This window comes from Lichenostomus cassidix, chromosome 1 (assembly GCF_008360975.1).
Source record: "Lichenostomus cassidix isolate B80296 chromosome 1, HeHo_3.0, whole genome shotgun sequence".
In the NCBI taxonomy this organism is placed as follows: domain Eukaryota; kingdom Metazoa; phylum Chordata; class Aves; order Passeriformes; family Meliphagidae; genus Lichenostomus; species Lichenostomus cassidix.
In genome coordinates, this window is record NC_139479.1 from 47029530 (window position 1) to 47047881 (window position 18352).

Genomic DNA, 18352 nt, shown 5'->3' on the forward strand with positions numbered 1-18352 from the left:
CTGCCTTGAATTCTGGTCATTTCTATAGATACTGCAATTCATAGTCATTAGTAAGCTAGTGGTTTGATCTAACCTCAGCTACCTGTTGCTGGCTGTGAATGGAAGAATTTATTTTTAGTGTGAAACCACAATATGAATATTTTCCACTCTGAAAGTATAAAAAACCCTTTAAGTAGAAATTTTACTCCTTCACTGTGATGTGCTGTGGCTCTGATGTCAGACATACTGGGTTCTTCTTACAGAAAATCCTTTAAAATGCCTTATTCTCTATTGAAGTTGACAAGAATTTCCTCCACTTAACCCCTTCAGTGCCCCCAGGCGTTCAGATCACATCAAACAAAAGGGAGCTCCTCTGCCTCCTAGAGAGGGATAGTGAGATGTTGACAAATGCAAAATGAAAAATAAGGAGACTGAAAAACCCGGGCCCTTGGAAGGAGGTTTGTGGGCAGGCTCACACAGCTGTGATACGTGAGAGGCAGCATCTCTGGGGGCTGTGACTTTACAGCTGCACAACCACTGCAACTGCCCGGCTGATAGTGAATCCTTCATTTTGGCACGATGTGGTCTTTGTTTGCTTGTTGGGCTGGGCTATTTGGGGATAATTCTGCTGTTTCTGCAAGATTCAGAAGCAGAAATGGTCTGTAATTTCAGGTAATATCAGCTCTGCTTAGTAAGAGTCAATGGCTCAATTGTGCTAGAGAGCTACCTACAGCTCTTGAGCACATCAACCCTGTAGTTATATGTGGAGTTCCGAAAGCTATTATTTAGTGTAATGGTGATGGACTACTTCACCCACCATGGATTACATTACAGAAGGATGAGAATCTGAGATCTATATAGAGCTATTGTCCTATACACAAACTTCCCTTTTTTTTTTACATAAAACATTTGAATTACATTAGAGACTAGATGAAGAAACAACAATCAATATCCTGGTTCCTTTCTATTTCATTTGGTTTATAATTTTGAAAACAAGCCTAATCTAGAGCACAGTTAAAAGCAAGGAGATGAAATGGAAAACAAGAATATAACAGTTTAGAAACCAGGACAGTTTGTAGCTCATACCCAAAGCTCAGTTCATTTTAAGGACAAGAAACGGCTCCTGGGACTTGACTGAGAGCCTGGTTTCCACAGAATATAGGGCTTTCAGGTAATTGATGGGCTTTTGTTGCTGTTCACCACCAAGATTTTGCTGTTTCAATCAGAGAGACTACTGACCTCCCTGCTTAGATTGTCACCATATTTCTACAGCTTTAAAAAGATTCTGAAATAATTTGTGGACTTCTTTGATGGAGGGAAATTTGCTCGTCCTTCATATCTGCAATGCCTCAGAAGTTCTCATTTTTTTTTCCTTTTTTAAGAGGCCAAAAGAAAGAAGTAGTCCATTATTTAGTTCTGTCAGTTCAATTCATTTATCTTAGGTGAAGAAAGCTGTTGTCTTTGTGTCCATACTCGTAAGGAAAAAAAAGTGTATGTTTTTTACCAACGGATCTCTCACACATGATCATTAGCACAAGGTAATATGTTCATGTGGTCACAACTGCTGGAATTTCAGTGCATGTGGTTTGGTCATTCATGCTACCAAGAAAATGTTTACCATCTCTACCAATGCATGTTAAAAGCTACAGTCATGCTTTCAGCACTGTGATTTTAACATTTGATAAGTAGAAAATGTTTGTTTAAAAAACACAAGTAAATAAGTACCTTTGCCCAACCAACTTTCTCAAGAGAAGATGAGACCTCAGCTTCCGGTTAACACCTTCAAAGATGTTGCTAACCACCTTGCATTTCATGTCTGTGTCTTAAAAAAGCAAGAGACCATGCTTTTATAAATCCAGACATTTCTTCTCCTCATGACCAACTGTAAGGGGTTTTTACAGATACTCACCACTTCACTGTCCAAGCAGGATCTGTTTGATATTTGGTCTGGAAGCAGGAAGGACATGCAGAGCATTTCAGGAGACACCCGCTTGTTGCAGAGAGGAAGAAGTAGAGGGAGCCCATGTTAGTGGGCATCTTTGATGTGATGAGTAAACATCCTTTCGGTAAGCAATGCAGTCTTACCGCAGGACTGTAAATATTGTTGGTAATTACATTTTTTTGATCTTGCTTTTTAGTGCAATGGTGAAAGAGCCATCTTTGCTTTCAGATTCCTCATTGTGCTGCAGACAATGGGATCTTGACCATGGATTCAACTTCCCCCAGTTTATAGGGACTGTAACAACAAATTTTTCAGGAGTTATTCATTTGCAAGTGCTGTAGTAAGCTAAGATTTTGTATTTCCTTGGTAGATGAAGACTAGAAAGAGTAGGACATCCATTAAAGGAAGAGCTTACTGATAGCTTAATTTAGGTACATCCTAAGAGACTTTGGAGAAGTGGCAGCCAGGCTGAGATGCATCCGTAACAGGAGTTGGTTGAGAAAATGTGTAAGGCAATCTTCAGGGACAAACAGCCTTTACAACTAGACACAGTCTCATCAACACCCGTAATGATAGCCAGCTTCCAGAGCCCAACTGCAATCTGCTTCTGGGCTGTCTTAACCTCCTTCACTTCTGCAAATTTGGTGTTGAAAGTAAAACATGCACTTTGGGTGTATCTGCGAGGTGTTTGCTTTATGAACTGTAGATCCTTGAACAGAAACTAAAATGAAAGGGGGGTTGAGTGTACTGTCTACTATCCCAGTACAACAGTGGTGGATGTGAGAGGGATAGGAAGGGAATGGACTGCAGACAGTGGCCATGTCTGCACATTTTCTCTAAAGAGCATCTCTGTTGTCACCATCAGAAAATACATCCTGAATATGAACCACTCCTCCAAGGCCATAGAAAGCCCCTGTGTTCTTAAGACATTTTTGAGAAACAGAAAACCATACCAAGTCAGAACTATCTTGGGTTTTCCTGACATAGGTGTAGGGGAATAATAGTGACTGCCTGTGTGTCATTCAGCTGCTGTCTACTACAGCCTAACCAGGCTCAGATGGCTGTCCAGCATCTCCATCTAGATTCTTCAAGAAAATGTGTAGCAGTAAGGAACAAAAAGAAATCCCAAGCCTCATAGAGTGGTGTTAGATCTATAAATTTTTTCCAGTGTGAATGGACATAGCTGACAGTGGACAAAGAGGAAAGTTCTTCTGCTAAATATGTTGATAAAGTAATTCTCTACAGTGGAAAGGGAAGATTTTTCACTAAAATTCAGCTTTTCAAACAGTTAATTTAACAAGACACTGCAAATGGTATCCTTCAGGAAGCCCAACAATGTGAACACAGATGTTTAGCTATACCTTATGGAAGGTTCTGCAAAGTTAGCAAGTTGGCTGGGTGACAGCAAACATTCATGCTGTGGAGATCAGCACTGGAACATCCAGAAAAAGATATAACCTCTGATACATCAGTATTTAAGGAACAATAAAGTATTTCTTCAACCCAGAAACTTCCTGCATCCAATCTAGTGTTTTAATGGCTTTTAATGACCTTTCTGTTAATTTCTAAAGCCTACTATCTCAAGCCATTTTAATATGTTTGTCCACAATATCCTTGAGCGAGGAGCTCCCCTGTTGGACAATGAATCTAGCTTTAGCTGACGAAAGAGGGTAAGATTAATTTCACCCCAAACAATTGCACACTGATTTTATAGATGTATTTCAGCACCTTTATAAGGATTGAAGCTACACTGACTGATCTGTACTTTGACCTATGATTCCATGATTGTATTGCAGCACTTTGCCGGTAGTACAAACTCTCAGGTGCAGCACAAAGCTAATTCATTTAACTGGGTACATATGTTTCTAGGGCCTCTGCATCAAGCTTCACTGTTTTCTATAGACATTTATTAGGTTGCTATTGCTTTTGTCAAGTCGTGGAAAAAAAATATGACCAGATACCTTGTCTTTGCAGCTCAGATTCCCTCAAGAATTATCAAGAAAGATGCAGGGTACAAAAATCATGGCAGTGTCATCATTTTGTTGCAAGGCAAATGTATGAATAGCAGCTGAGTTATACCTTAAGAGTTTCTTCTCATGAGAATGGAAACTTGCCTCAGTATTGGGGCATAATAACTTTAGATTTTTCTATCAATGTTTGGTGAAATGTTCAAGTCCCTCTGTATCTTCTTCAGGTTTGCATCTTTTCAGTTTTTTCTTCTAAGAGTGTGGTACTCTCTGGAGCTTCCTTTAGTCTCTTGCAATGTATAAGGGCTTTCATTTTTTCTATGTCAGTTATTATTATCAGGGTTATGGCAGTAGCCTTCTCTCCCACCCCCCTAAATCCAGAAATACTAGAATTACATCCTGCTAAGGGAGGGACAGAGAGGACAACAATTAAGTATAATGTCAAGCATAAACCCAAAATGTACTTAGTGGCATGAAATACAGATAAGGTTAGATGCACTGGTGGAATCTGGCTGGTTAGGTCATGTTTATAACTTCTTTGCACAGCAGCAAGGAGGATAAACCAGTTTATCTGGTTTATTGATTTTTTGTTGCTCTGAATCCTGATACTTTGATTTTTTTGGCTCAAATCTTTATGCTGCAAAAAGGGTGAAACTGATGCTTAGGGCCATCTCCCTGGGGGTAATATATGGATCAGGTATGCAGGTTGCTGGCAGAGAATTTTCTAAGGTAAGTCTGCAAAACATGCAGCTACAGGTCTCCGTTTAGGAAGGGTTTCAAACCCACCTCTCTCATTTTACATGTTAAATGTGGCCTAGAGGAACATCCACCCACACCAAATGGAAAAGCCAAATTTCCTTCCAGTTCCAAAAACATTATAGACATCTGCCAAATGACATTTCTAATTCTTCCCGTAAAAAATGGAAAGCTAAACAGAAGCATCACCCTTCCAATAAATCCATTCCAAACTCTTCCTGATTCATTCCAGATCCTCTGCATTTTGGTGAGGCTGTTAAATAATACCTGCTTTTGTTCTCCTTATGGGGCTTACTTCAGAAGGTATTTTATATAGCTGTTCCTTCAGAGACTTTTAAAAATGCTCTAGAAATCATAAAGAGGCAAAGTTTGACTTCTGGTACATGTGTTCAGTTCCTATTGACTTAATTGGGGAATTTCAAACTGGAATAGACCAGTGTTGGAAATATTTACCTAGGCATGTTAAGGAAAATGAGTAGTTCTGAATAATTTTTAATATTTCCATCAACTACAACAGAATTTAAGCACCTTAATTTGGTTTCTTTTTAATATAAGAAAGAGACAAATCACTAAGATATGCTTAAGAAGTCAAAGGAATAGAGAAATTAAGAAAGCCACAAAAACTTCTTGTCTGGAGGGTTTTTTTAAGGGCTAGTTAATCACAACATCTCACAATAGATGTATCATCTCTAAGATGTAAATAAAGCATGAAGCTATAACTCATTTTTTACTGTGGTGAGATTGTTGAAAAGCATCCAAATTCATGTTACCATAAAGAAAATTGGTCTTAAGATATTTTTCTTTTACATTATAATGGCATTGAAAGGGCTGCTTTCAGCTGTCACTGTTGTCCATCATTTTGTTCTGGAAGGTTTTTGCAGCCTGACTGCTTGGACAAGCACAAACCCGAGGTCCTCTGGCTATGGCCTGACCTGGTCAGACAGCGCCAGATCCAGTCCAAAATCAAGTAATTGCGCTCAGGTTGCTCAACCCTGCTGGTTACTTCAAAACACAAGTGCCATGTGAATGTGCCTCTATACGACTTTGGATTAGAGCTGGCTCATGTCTGGCCATTTGAAGAGTAGACAGACAAGCTTGCATCTGTCTGTACCTGTCCCTGGAGACATACCCTAAAGCTGCTAAATAGCTGATTTTTTTTTTTTTTTTTTTAATGTCACAGTAAACAATGAATAGGGAATGTCAGGTAATCATTATGGAGCTGAAATATCCTCAACAAAGAAAACAGGTAAAACAATGCAAATAAAATGAGATTTTTTTTTCCTCCCACACCCATAAACTGTCATGCAAGTGCAATAGCTGGAATTGACGTAAACCCTTTTTGAAAAGCTAATTTAGTAGTGTGCAGTCACCTTTAATTTGGTCATTATTCTCCTATTTTAATGTTTCTTCTTATTTTAAGAAGACTTTTGGTATTTTCAAAATCCAATCAAGAAATACTGGCTATTAGTACAGGAGAGCCTGTAAAATTCTCAGTTTTCTTTCATAAAATTAAAAGTCCTGATACCCTTTGGATAAGATTCCATACTGAAGTTGAAGTTTTAAATGTGTCATGAATGGGTCTGTTGGCAAAGTTTTCCCAAAGCATATTGTTATTAAATTCAGTAATGTAACGATGTAAAAATGGCTGTTACAGTGTCTGAAAAAATATTTACTTCTTCAGTAATTAGAAAGAACATTCTAAAACAGAAAAACCAGAAGATGGATCTGTAATCCTCACTAGTCATTTAGAACACTGTTGTTTAATATTATTCACTTCACTTTTTATCATAAATATTTGAAGGTTTATTATTTACTTTCATTTTTCAGTTTCTTTTTTTTTCCTTTTCCATCTTCAAAAGCTGTCTTTTCAAGGTTCTCCTGGTTACTCTGCTGTTTGAGTACTGATGCAGTCTTGTGCCAAATAATGCAGTCCCTAGTCTGTGGATCCATCCTACACGACCTGCTACAAGCTGTCACAGTGATGGCTTATCTTTGGGTTTGTGCTTTTGTGGGTGAATACGAGGGACTGATGACCACATTTTGTTTGGAAATACCATAGCAGTAAATAAATGGGAGAAGGATTTATGGAACTCCTGGGAACACCTTTTCCAGGTTTTCTGAGAAGCTCTAATAACTTAAAGGTAAGAGAAAATATGGACCAAAGCTTTTGCTGCTGACTTGGGTCCCTATCCAATCCCCACATTCAGATGGATCAGGTGACTGGTTTAAAGAACTGCTTGTCCTCAGTGTGATCAAAGAGCCATTCCATTTTACACCGACAGCAGGACGCTGTATCCACAAATACTACATTTTAAAGAAGTCATTGAAAGCCATAACTCTCACCATGACTTTAGTCATAGGTCTATGCCATAAAATGAAACTTTATTCTAGCAGGGGACAAACAAGTGGCAGTCAAGTCCAGAGGTGCAGCTGAATCAAAAGCTTTGCACAGCTGAAGAACAAATGACTTTAAACATAGCAGCACTTTACAACTAAAATATCTCCTATTTCAGTAAGAAGCAGTACTATGTCCCCAAATTAGAACAGAACATGAAGTAGCTACGGAGTTTCATGTGTGGATATAAATTTAGACAATCTGATGAGCCATCTCAAACTTTTCTCCAGCTGCTTTGATGACATCATTGGTTTCGCTATCTACAGTGGCACCATTGTCAAATTAAACAATGACAGTTCTAAAACTATCCTCTCTGCTTTCCTGACAGATATTCATATGCTGCATAAGAGGGAAAAATAATCTTGTTGTCATCATAATTTTTTCTTTTTTTCTTTTCCTTTTCTTTTCTCCCTCCCACATAATTCCCTTTTGTCCTTCAGGTCTTAATTGCAATTCATTATTATTTTTGTGAAGAGCAGCCTCATGAAGGCAAAGAGTTAAAGACGTCACTTTAAATGACAAAAGCTGAACACTTTACCCCACTTTCAGTCTCTCATCTATTCATCCTTTTCATTGTGAACTTCGCTATTTCAGCTTTCTAAGCTCTTCAACTACCTGCCCCTAATTTGTATTCCTGGGAAGAGGCCTAGGCTAGTTATTTTGCATTTGTGTGCTAATGGTGCTGAGTTTGCTTATAAGAGGAGAACGGGGAGGGGAGGGCAGGAACCTCCAAAAGGGTTTAAGTGGGAGTGGGGGTGAAGGTGCAGGAAGGGTTGTTTGGGGGAGAGTCATGCTGAATTTTAACCCTGAATGCTTTCTTATACAATTTAACACAAAGCCCTCCTGATTATATGGAAAATGACACCCTGTGAAAACTTGCCTGTTCATATACACCTTTTAAACAAATAGGTTAGTCAAGTATCTGGAAAGCCTGGGAGACAGTTGGGTCATCTTTTTATTAATACATTAAATCATGACATATAGTTTTTCAAAGCTTTCTTTTTTTCTTAAGGCCTTGAAAATTATGTAACTTATTCAAAGTATGTATAGTATTCTGAAATACATTTGTTAGTAGTGGAAACAGTCTGTATATGTAAATTATAGTAGTGCAACCCTGCTCTGCTTTGTTTGATAAAACCCTTTACTTTCACAGGGTTAATTTTGCCTGTGCACTTAGATGCCGTGTGAGATAAAATACCTTTCATTAGATTAAATAGGCAAACAGAGGCTTTTTGACTTATTGACTAGTATTTTAAAGCCAAGCATTTCTTATGCTAATCATTTTTATAACTAATTTAACAGACGTAAAAGAATGTCATTATGAATAATTAGCGATGTTAGTAATTTAGTTTCTAATTAACCAGGGATGTGGCAGACCATTACAGATGGGAATCCTCATTAGCCATGAGAGGCATGGGCGTTTTGCTGCTTATTATAGATTCTGCCTATATTTTAAAATGGTTTGGTTGTTCATAGTTTTTAATGCGAAGCACTTTCACTTCATGCTGCTGGGTACATCAGCTTGCTGCACTTTGTCACACTGTAAACCAGACTACTACGCAAAGCACCTGATGCAACAATGTGTGTAGGCAGCTATTTTCCATTTCATGAATTATTGCATTAGACAGTAGTTCTCACCCCAACTCCACACCCATGAGGTGGATTTGCATAAGGGGCATTTTTCTTTTGCAGGTGTAAGTTGCTTGCAATACAATTAAGCACAGACATATTAGATCTTCAGAGCTGTGCCCATGATTCATTTTCTGCATAAAAATGAAAGGAAGCCTACCCACTTATGTCTTCCTGTCTCTCTGAGCTTATGACATACTTTATAGAATTACTTCAGTCTCTATATCATCTATTCCTGCATAGGCTTCTACTAGCGACTGCACAGCAGTCTCTGGGGTATGAAAAAGGCTGCTGCTTTAGACTCTTAAATACCCTCACTAAAATTCCACACACCAGTGCTGTTTCTGCTCTTATTACCTTTTGTTTTCTTTAGTGACAATTTCCAAAATTATTGCTTATTCTAAGCGTTCAAGTTCTCTTCCAATAAGACCCAATGAAAATACTACCATTTAAAGATAGACTTTCTGCCATTCCATTTGAAAAACTTCAATATATATTTTTTTATATATAAATAGTTTTTCAATTTCTCAGACACTGGAAATCCTTTGGAATCACTACAGTCAGTTTGTGGGGAAAAGAGACTGAATATTGTTTAAAGTAATCATAAGTAATTTTGCAATATTAACATATTAGCAATATGGACAAGCCATTAAACTCTTTGAGAAGGGCAGTTTGCCCAAAGATTTATTAGTCTATGGAAAGCAGTAGAGTGACAATTTCATGAGGTACAGCAGCAAATAAATCTGAAGGAAAAAAGCTCTCTCCAAGTTCTGAAATTGGGGTTATAAAGAAATGTCCACCCCAATAATGGCAGACTTTGTCTATAGAACAAAGTCATGCACAATTTTTCAAGAATGACCCAGTTAAACTGCTGTAAACTTTGTTTAGTCTGAATATACATAACAGACCTCCACCCACCATTTAATGTAGTTTACTAGATTAATTTAAACTGTCCCTTTAGTTAACCACTGCAACTTTCTCCTGTAGGGAGAAATAAAAGTGATTTCAAGTCAGGTCATTCATTGTTTCTGTCCAAACCTGTTTGTGATTCCTCTCACTTGGGAACAAGTGTGTCCCATTTCAATTCCTGTGTTGGAGTCTGCACCAAAAATATCAGAAGGTGTAAATTAAAATGAACTGCTACTTCAATTCAAGTGTTCATGTAGAGAAGAAGTAAAGATGGAGATTCCTGATATGCTTATTAGCCTACTTATGTATATTGTATTGCCAGTTAAACTTTGCCTAAGATACAATTGAACATACTTAGTCAGATTAGAAAATATTTTTTCTTTTCATAGCAGAGATTAGAGCACTAACCACAGCTATGGAAAATCAGTGTTCAGTGCCTGCTCTACTATAGATATCATAATACAAATGACCTTGGGCAAGTCACTTAGCATATATTTGCACTGCAGTCAGACAACCTAACCTTTAAGTTCAGCATTCCTGAACTTTTTAGCAGCACCAGTAGACCACTGTCAACCCCCACTGTTTTCAAAGGCCACTGTGGCCCCCTATAAAAATTTTAATCAAAAGCACCATTGTGACAACTTTGTTTTATATGGTTCAGCAAACCGCTTACTATAAATTGGGAATTGCAGATGGGAATCACTCCAATGGCATGGCTTCAATGTGGGTTAAATGCTGAGGGTCCCAGGCAGATTTGTGCATCCCAAGCTGCTTTGTCTATATGCTTCCATGAGTGCCTGACTGCCTGATCTGGTCACTGCCACCAACACAGCTTGTTCTTGCTGCTGCCACACTTCCCAACGGCAGTGAAGACAGGGCCTCAGCTCTTCACCTGTGAAACAATCAGTCCACCTCACAGGTGCAACCTGAACACAAACATATCGGAAGACTGTGAGGAATACAGATGCCTTTGGTTAATGAGACTATTTAATATGTAGTCTAAAATACACTGAGTAGTTATCTTCTCAACTTCCTCTAGGAGTTTGTGGGAAGTCCGAGTGGCAAGAGGAATGAGCAACCTACTCAAACTAAGGTGGGAGGTTATATAACTGTCAAAAATTATCTCAGTTCTGTTGGTTTAACCAATGTCTGACTCATCTGACCTCTCTCTAGCTTAACTACAATGGAGATTTAAAAAAAAAAAAGTACTAGACAATTTTTAAAAGAGCAGAAGGTATTAAAAGGAAAGTGGTTGTCTTATAATGAGCAGCTGGTGGCCAGCAACAACCTTCACAGATGCTAGAATTGGATAATTTGTTTGGCTTTGACCTCAGAATTAACGTGCTATATCTGAATGTTGGAATCTTCAGACCGTCTCTGAAATCTTCTTATGGTGATGCACACTTCCAGTTGAAGTGAGTAGGGAAGGTATGTACCTGCATGTCACATCCAGAGGATATCAAATAAGGGACAGCATAAACAAAATTCTTATAAATACCAGATTTGAGGCCATCAGAATACAGTCTAATACAGGTGGTGCTCTTTGACCTAAATCAATTTCTTCATCCTTAGTTGCAAACTCTTTTCCACAGGACAAGCAATAGTAGAGTGCTTTCTTAGGGAAACTTTGCCTAAATTAGGTTAAAAAACATACATGGCATACCTCATCCTCTTAGGTTACTACTTTTGTTAGCAGTAAACCAACTGCATGATATCATGAGCTTCTTCCAGTGGTTAAAACAACCAAAGGAAATCCAAGCAAACCAAACCAGGAGTGGGTCTTGTGTTAAGTCAGTGACTATCTTTCTGTGAGGAAACAGCCCATGAACATTCATGCCTACAACTAGATCAGCTGTATCTATAAATTGTGTGTGTTTCCCATGGATTTAAAATTCTAGAAGATTAAAGTCTATACAGCTGTCCTACTTCAATTGTTATTTTTTTCTCTTTGTGTTGCTTCTGAATGTTCTTGGAGAAAGAGAGAAATCTTTCAACTACAGTAATCTAGCCTTCACTGTGCAATGACTGAAATAGAAATTGTTTTGTCACTTATAGGTTATTGCTTAATAGAAAGTTGTCTGAGCTAGTTTCCTAAGATGGGGTGATGACATCTCTGAACATCACTTATCCTAATCATGTAAGCAGTATCTGTATCCTAATAAAGATCCTCTGTGCTGGGATTTTTTTCCTTTGTGTTAAAAACTATGTTCTGATGCATAAAAATGAATAATTTAGTTATAACTGTACCACCACAAGTTTATTGTAAACTGAAGCCACAATTGCAATCTTGGATGCCACAAAAAAATTGCTATAAAAATTTCTAAATTGTTCTTTCTTCAGCTGCAATAACATATGATTTTGCATTACCAGATGTTAAAACTCTATAGATTATCTGACAGCAAATACTATATCAAAGGCAGTTCAAAAGAAAAGTAGAAATTATTTTCATATTTTTAATCATGCCTGCAGATGGGTTAGGACAATCTGTCATAGTTCAGAAGTAGAAAAGAAAAGAAACAGGCTTGATGTAACTTGGCTCAGTGGTCTGTTTCAAATGTGGTTCAGACACAATGGGAAAAACAAACAGGTCTTTGCTTGAGAAAACAGATGCAGCAGGCAAGTGCAAAATCTTACTCTGCTTGTTTCAAAGACAAAAAGTAAAAAAATAGCTTTTTGACAGAGAGAGATCACTCAAAAAATTCCATGTAAACTTTTCTTTTTTTTTAAGATTTTTTTCTGCGCTTCCCCCTTCCTCTTCCCACACACACACTGAATCAACAAACCCAGATGTTCACAAGAATATGTCCCTCGGTACAGCCACGTCCCATGCCATGCATGTACAAGGGGAGATGCCTTACTGCAGATGCACAGGAATTCCGCAGGACCAATTGTTGTGCTGCAAAGTGATGTACAAACTGCGTGAGCTTTTATTTTCTGCATGGGAAGAGCTTCATGGACTGAACCCTCTTCAGAGGCCCAAAGATCTAGAAATCCAGTGCTTACAAAAAATGTGACTTCTGACTGTCAGCTCTGGGTCCTTGTCTTTTTAGCAACACGAAATTCCTTCTTATTTTGGCACAGCATTGAACTAAAGAATGGGATCTGGAAGACAGAAAGAAGTCTTACACTAATAAAAATTGCAATACAATAATTATATATTACCTTCTTATTTGTGAAATTTATAGAGACTGGTGTTTCAGTTTATACCCACCAGAGTACAGTCTTGGTCATCTGCTTGCTCGCTTTTGTCAAATATTTTCATTAACTGACACCTACTTTATTTTCAGCCAGTCTGTGATTTAAATGTGCAACCACTTGAGCCTGCAGAAAGCACCAGGTTTACATTTTCCACACAGCAACTCTTGTGTCACCTTCACCTAGTTTAGTTATCGTAGCACCCTTCAACCAGCCTATATGGAGGTGTTTAAAGCAGCGAATTCATCAGGAAAGTATTAAAAAAGAAAAAAAAATTCCCACAAACCAACAAACGAAGTAAGTGGCATAGTTGGGGGTAGGATGGGGAACCAAACTGTCTGGTGCCTGACATTAGGGAGAAAAAACCCACCAAAAAAAAGAAAAAAAGCAAGACAAAACCCAACAAGACAAAACAAAACAAAAAAACCCCCAGTCTTTCACCATAAAGAATAACCTGGATGTTTACTGTGCCTGGCCGCACACCCAAGAGCAGAGCCTGCGTGGCTCCGCTCCCCAGGCCGGATGGCTCCACAGCTCAGTGCCTTGGCTTAGGTGCAGTTGGAAATGCCCGAGAATGGCTCTTTGTTGATTTTCGCCTGTGCGAGAGAGCCTGGTGTTGCTGCGAAGCGAAGTGCTATTGAATTTGCTCACTCAGGCAGAACACTCGACAGGAAGGAAGGAAGCAGCCATTCTTTCTGGTCCCATTGTCTGGCCACCAGGCTTAGGCAATCAAACAGCCCTGTGGCCCGGCTGCGGCTCCCGCTCCGGCCGCTTCTGGTGGGCCCGGCTGGGGAAGGGGGGCAAGCGGGGGACGGCCTTCTCATGGCGTTTACTTTGTTTTCCCTGCACTCCATCACATCTTTTCACGGCTCAGGGCCTCAGGTAGCTGTTTCCCAGCCCTCCGCGTTTCTCCAGGCGAAAAGGGTCAGGGAAGGGAGGGGTGAGAGTAGCCCCAGGTGGGGTGTAGCTGCTCAAAGCTGCCTGTGGAGTGCCACTGGGTGGTAAGAAAGTGTGGGAGCAAACTGTGGGAGCCTGTGAGGAGTCCTACCAGTGCTAGGAGATATTCTGTCATGATCAGAAGGCACTGCTTGGGGCTGGGGGCTATTTAACAACACGTTTATTGTGAGGTGGAAAAGGTTGCTAAGGAGCAAACCTGCCTTTTGAAAGAGGTTCATTTCAAAATGCACATTTCTGATTCCCCAGTCTGTATCTCAGTTAGCTCCCTCTTGTCCCCAGAGAACAGGAAAGAATGAAAAACAGAGCCAAAGGGACTGGTTTTGCGAGGTAGAGAGCTGCAAGCCTGGCCCTGGCTGCTTGCAATGCCGCGGGGTCAGGGTGAGTTCTCCTGGGGATTCCTGACGGACAAAGTGCAAAAAGGGTAACTGGTCTAAAGCATCCACAGCAAAAATCTGTCTGCCACTGCATTTTACCTGCCCTATTACATCCCTGTAGGGTCTCAGCCCTTCCAGTCTCAAATCAGGTTGCAACCATAGCATTGCAGTGTGGATTTTACAGTGAAACCTGTCTTGTTCTTACTGAAATCTGATCATGGGATAGCCCCCTACTATGGTTTGGTGGCTGGACAAGTGATAGCTGCAGACTTTTTTGTTTCATTATGGTGGGCTTTTGTCAGACAATACAATTCAGTGGTGGATCAGGTAATAGGTGTGTCAGTGATATCATTCTTAATGTCTCATGATAGATAATGACATTAATAGATTATAATATTGCTCTGCAAATCTGCAATGTACAGTGAGATAGTAGAGCCTGGAGAATGCAGAGGCACAGTATTTACACAATCCTATTTCTGCAAGCCCGGAGATGGTTTATGGTGGTTTAAGTGACTCTAAATCCAGGCTCCAGTGCTCCCACCCTTGCTGGTGTCCCCCAGATTCATCCTCTTAGTTAACATTATTGCTTCTAGTCTTGCTTGGTTTCAAGGTGTGGACACAGGTGGAAACAAATGACAGTCCTCCAGCCTGATCCCCCAGTCACCGTGCTGAGATCAGTGTTGGCAGAAAGGGCAGGAGGGAGTGAGGGAGGCAGGCAGCATGGGGGAGCTGCCACACCCTGGGCTCAGAAATATGGATATTGCACTTTGGCATGGCACCATGCTGAGGCACTCTGAGGGCCATGGCTGTAGACAGAAATATTTGCTTATACCCAAGGAAGCCTAGAGGATATAGTTGCATTTTGTTAACTTCAACAGAAAAGGCACGGGTTGCTTTTAGGAATTTTGGCCCTGGAACATACCCAGCTTTCCACTTTTGTCTTCATAAAACCTCTGCTCAACCTGCTTACACCTATCCTGGTGCGAATCTAAAACAACCTTGAAGAGTTAATGGAATTATTCCAGGTTTGTAAGTGCAACAGGAAGAAATCAGCACAAACGATACCTTTTTTCTTTTTGATGGAAACAAGTGGGAATTACTGGAACAGAGAATAATTTGAAACCAAGAAGAACTCTTGAATTTGGATTTTATTACAAACTTGAAACTTGGGCCAGTTTTGATGGGATTTGTAAATGCTTTCAACAAACGTGGGCCGAGTTTCAAGTGAGGCTGGGCTCTGTTGTAAGGGAATCTGGGCCAAGGTATGGTTTTGAGTGGAAAGCACATGAAACTTACCGCATTTTCCTGATTTAGAGTCTTGCTTTGAAGTACTTGGTCCATTCAAATCCAGAACTCAAAGCAAAAACCCACATGGTGTTAGTATACTGGAGCCAAAACTGTAATAAAAAATTCCCTTGAAAAACCCCATGATTCAAAGCTAGCACAGATCCAGATACTCCTTATAAGATGCTACCAAGTTTATTATTTTGCATATATATATTTTAGTTCATAAATTTTAAATACTCTGAAATCTTTACTAATTCTTGAAAGATCTTATTGTAAGGGCTGTATTGGGGTGGAAAGATTCAAGATTATAACTTTTTTAAAAACCTTGTCTATGCATGTATAAATAATCAATTAATTTTTTATCTCTTCCTGAATAAAATATGTTGTTAGTGACCCTACTCTGTGTCTCTGGGCTCTTTCATCATGCTCAGAACTACAGAGTCTGAGAGACTTCCAACAGTGCATGAAGCAACATGAATAACATCTGTTACATGCTGTTTATTGTCTCATCCTTTCCCTTGAGATGCAACATGTGCAATGGAGTGTCTTGTTCTAGTTGAGGTTTCTTTTTGGTGTCATGATTTGTTTTATGATCAAGAAACCATTTCTTTGAAAATGTCTTAAAGGGCAGATGAGTGGAGGATATTACTGGTTAGAAACTGGAGGGAAAATCTCCCATGAGGTACTACTGACATATTTCTTTTTCTTTTCTATCCCTTTTTTTTGTTGAGAGACATTTTCACTTTACTGCAACAGTCACATACACAAGCTCTGTGCACATATTGACGAAGCTCGACAGAACTGGTTTCAAGCATTTTTATTTGAACACAGCATAATGCAATTAGCTTTACTGCCCAGCATGCCTTTGATAGCACAAAGTATGCTACAAGATGACTTCTCTCTCCTTTACTGATGCATCAGAAATCCATATGAGCAGCCACCCAGTGACTAGGCTGGCTTTTGCATTTCCAGTTAACTACCCTGAATCACAAAAGTCTGGGAAAGGATCTGAGAAGTGTGTTCCTTCAACTACTGCGATGCTTCAGCAGTAAGGCTGAGTTTGCTTTACATGTGGAAAATCACATATGAGTATGCGTCATTCGTAGTCCTGTGCAGATCTGTTAGACATTTCTGAGAGGCACTGGTTATCCCCAGCTGCCTGCCTGTAGAACACCCATAGAGCTAATGGGAGGTCTGCATGTGGCTTGCTGACAGGATCTGGCCCTGGTGCTATAAGCAGTCAAAGTATTTTGTGATATCGGCAATAATCCCAGTACCAAGGGTCTCCTTTCTTGCACAGCTCTGTAATTAATCCTTGGCTGCTTTGGTTGTGATCCTAATGGTCCAGGCCAAGAGGAAGCAGGGACAGGGCAGTCAGAACAGAGGTCACTTCTGTAGCTCGTCAGAATCAAAGAGATAGCCTCAAAAGTCACCTTGAAAAGGGAACTGAATTGTTTTGAAGATGAAAGAGAGAGTGGAAATGGACAGGTGTGGGTGTGATCAAAACTAAAGAAAGACCACAGCAGTAAAGGAGCAGAAGGGGAAACCAATGCTCATTTGCAGAATAGTTACTGCTGGTGTTCCAAGGATATTGCCATTACCTCTCCCAGCAATAAATGCACAGGAACATATCCTGCACTTCCATCTCCTTCTCTGTGGAAATTCAGAAGGAAAAACCAAAAACATACAGAAGCTTTCTGAAGTTCTATCTCCATCCTTTTTTCCTCCTGGCAAGTCCTGCTAGTCTCTTCTGCGTATATAGCAATGTGAAATAGAGCAAGAGTTGGTTTCAAGACCATTAGAGTAACACTGGAGAATACTGTACTAGACAATTGTCATAACACAGTGTCTCAAATAGATGAGCGACTCGCCATTATTTCACCTGTCCACATGCATTGGTATTAGAGGTGACATTGATTTAAAAAAAGATCATGATTCTGGAGCATGCATGCCAGGTGAAACACCTCTCTATACTAAAACTCTGCATAGCCCAGGAAGAATGAAGAAAACATCAGGTTCTTGATTCCTCTGGCCAGGCCCAGACCAACTTAGGCTGGAGCTCAGCTGACTGTGGATGGTCAGAGCACTGACAAAGCAAGTATGTGCTTGCTCCTCTCCCTTTCCTCGACCTAACAATTTGCATATGGTGAACCCAGGTCATAACAGAGGCAATGATCTGGCCTGTAAGATTTCTTTGGACAGAGAAGCTAATGCTAATTCAGTATGTTTCAATTTGCTGAGCTTCACCAGGCTGCATGTGGTTTTTAACAGAATCCCCACATACCAGATCCTGCATTGAATTGTGGAGTTTCCTCAACACAGCTAATTTACACCTAGTTTGATAAAATGCTGGTTCCATTGCTGGCTACAAGCCTTTTTTCTGATTGCTGTTTTGATGTGAAAACATAGTGGACATCTGAGCTACTTGGTTTCTTGTTGTATCCCACTTGTCCCTTCCCCCATATGGATTGTAATGAGTTTGTTAGCTGTCATCTCTTGGAGATTAAGCTTTTGTGTAAGTTTTTTTCAGGACAGACATGTGTAAAGGGGCCCTTTCAGCCAGAGAACAAGTGTTCCTTAATGGCCGTACACAATTTTTTGGCATGCATCCATACATTGGCAGTATGATCAAACATATCCCAGCAGACAGTAGAACAGAGATAGTTGTAGGTATAGAGACCTTGGAAGCACAAGAAAAATTATGTCATCTCTGTTTTCTTTGAGGACCTCCATCAAGACTGAAAGCCCATGGTAAATGGTGATCCTGATTTCTCTGGAGTCAGCCTAGAGGACTGTCTGGAAAATTCCATACAAAACAAAAGGGCTGCCTAGCCACCTTACTGACAAATTAACTTATCAGCTGGAGAAGTTCTGATTTACAATGAACTTCTCTGTTGGTTACTGAGGATCTCCCATTTAAAATTAATGACCTCATAGTTGATGAATGATGAAGCAGGAAAGG

At 39.8% G+C, this 18352-nt stretch overlaps 1 long non-coding RNA gene across 1 annotated transcript; it reads right to left on the reverse strand.

Moving 5' to 3' along the window:
- Positions 1–11880: 11880 nt before the first annotated feature.
- On the reverse strand, positions 11881–13496 carry LOC146444619 (uncharacterized). Its single transcript, XR_014850051.1, has 3 exons — positions 13227–13496; positions 12789–12898; positions 11881–12679 (listed from the first exon to the last, which is right to left on the reverse strand). It is a non-coding gene; the product is annotated as an uncharacterized LOC146444619 (long non-coding RNA).
- Between the last annotated feature and the right edge of the window lie 4856 nt (positions 13497–18352).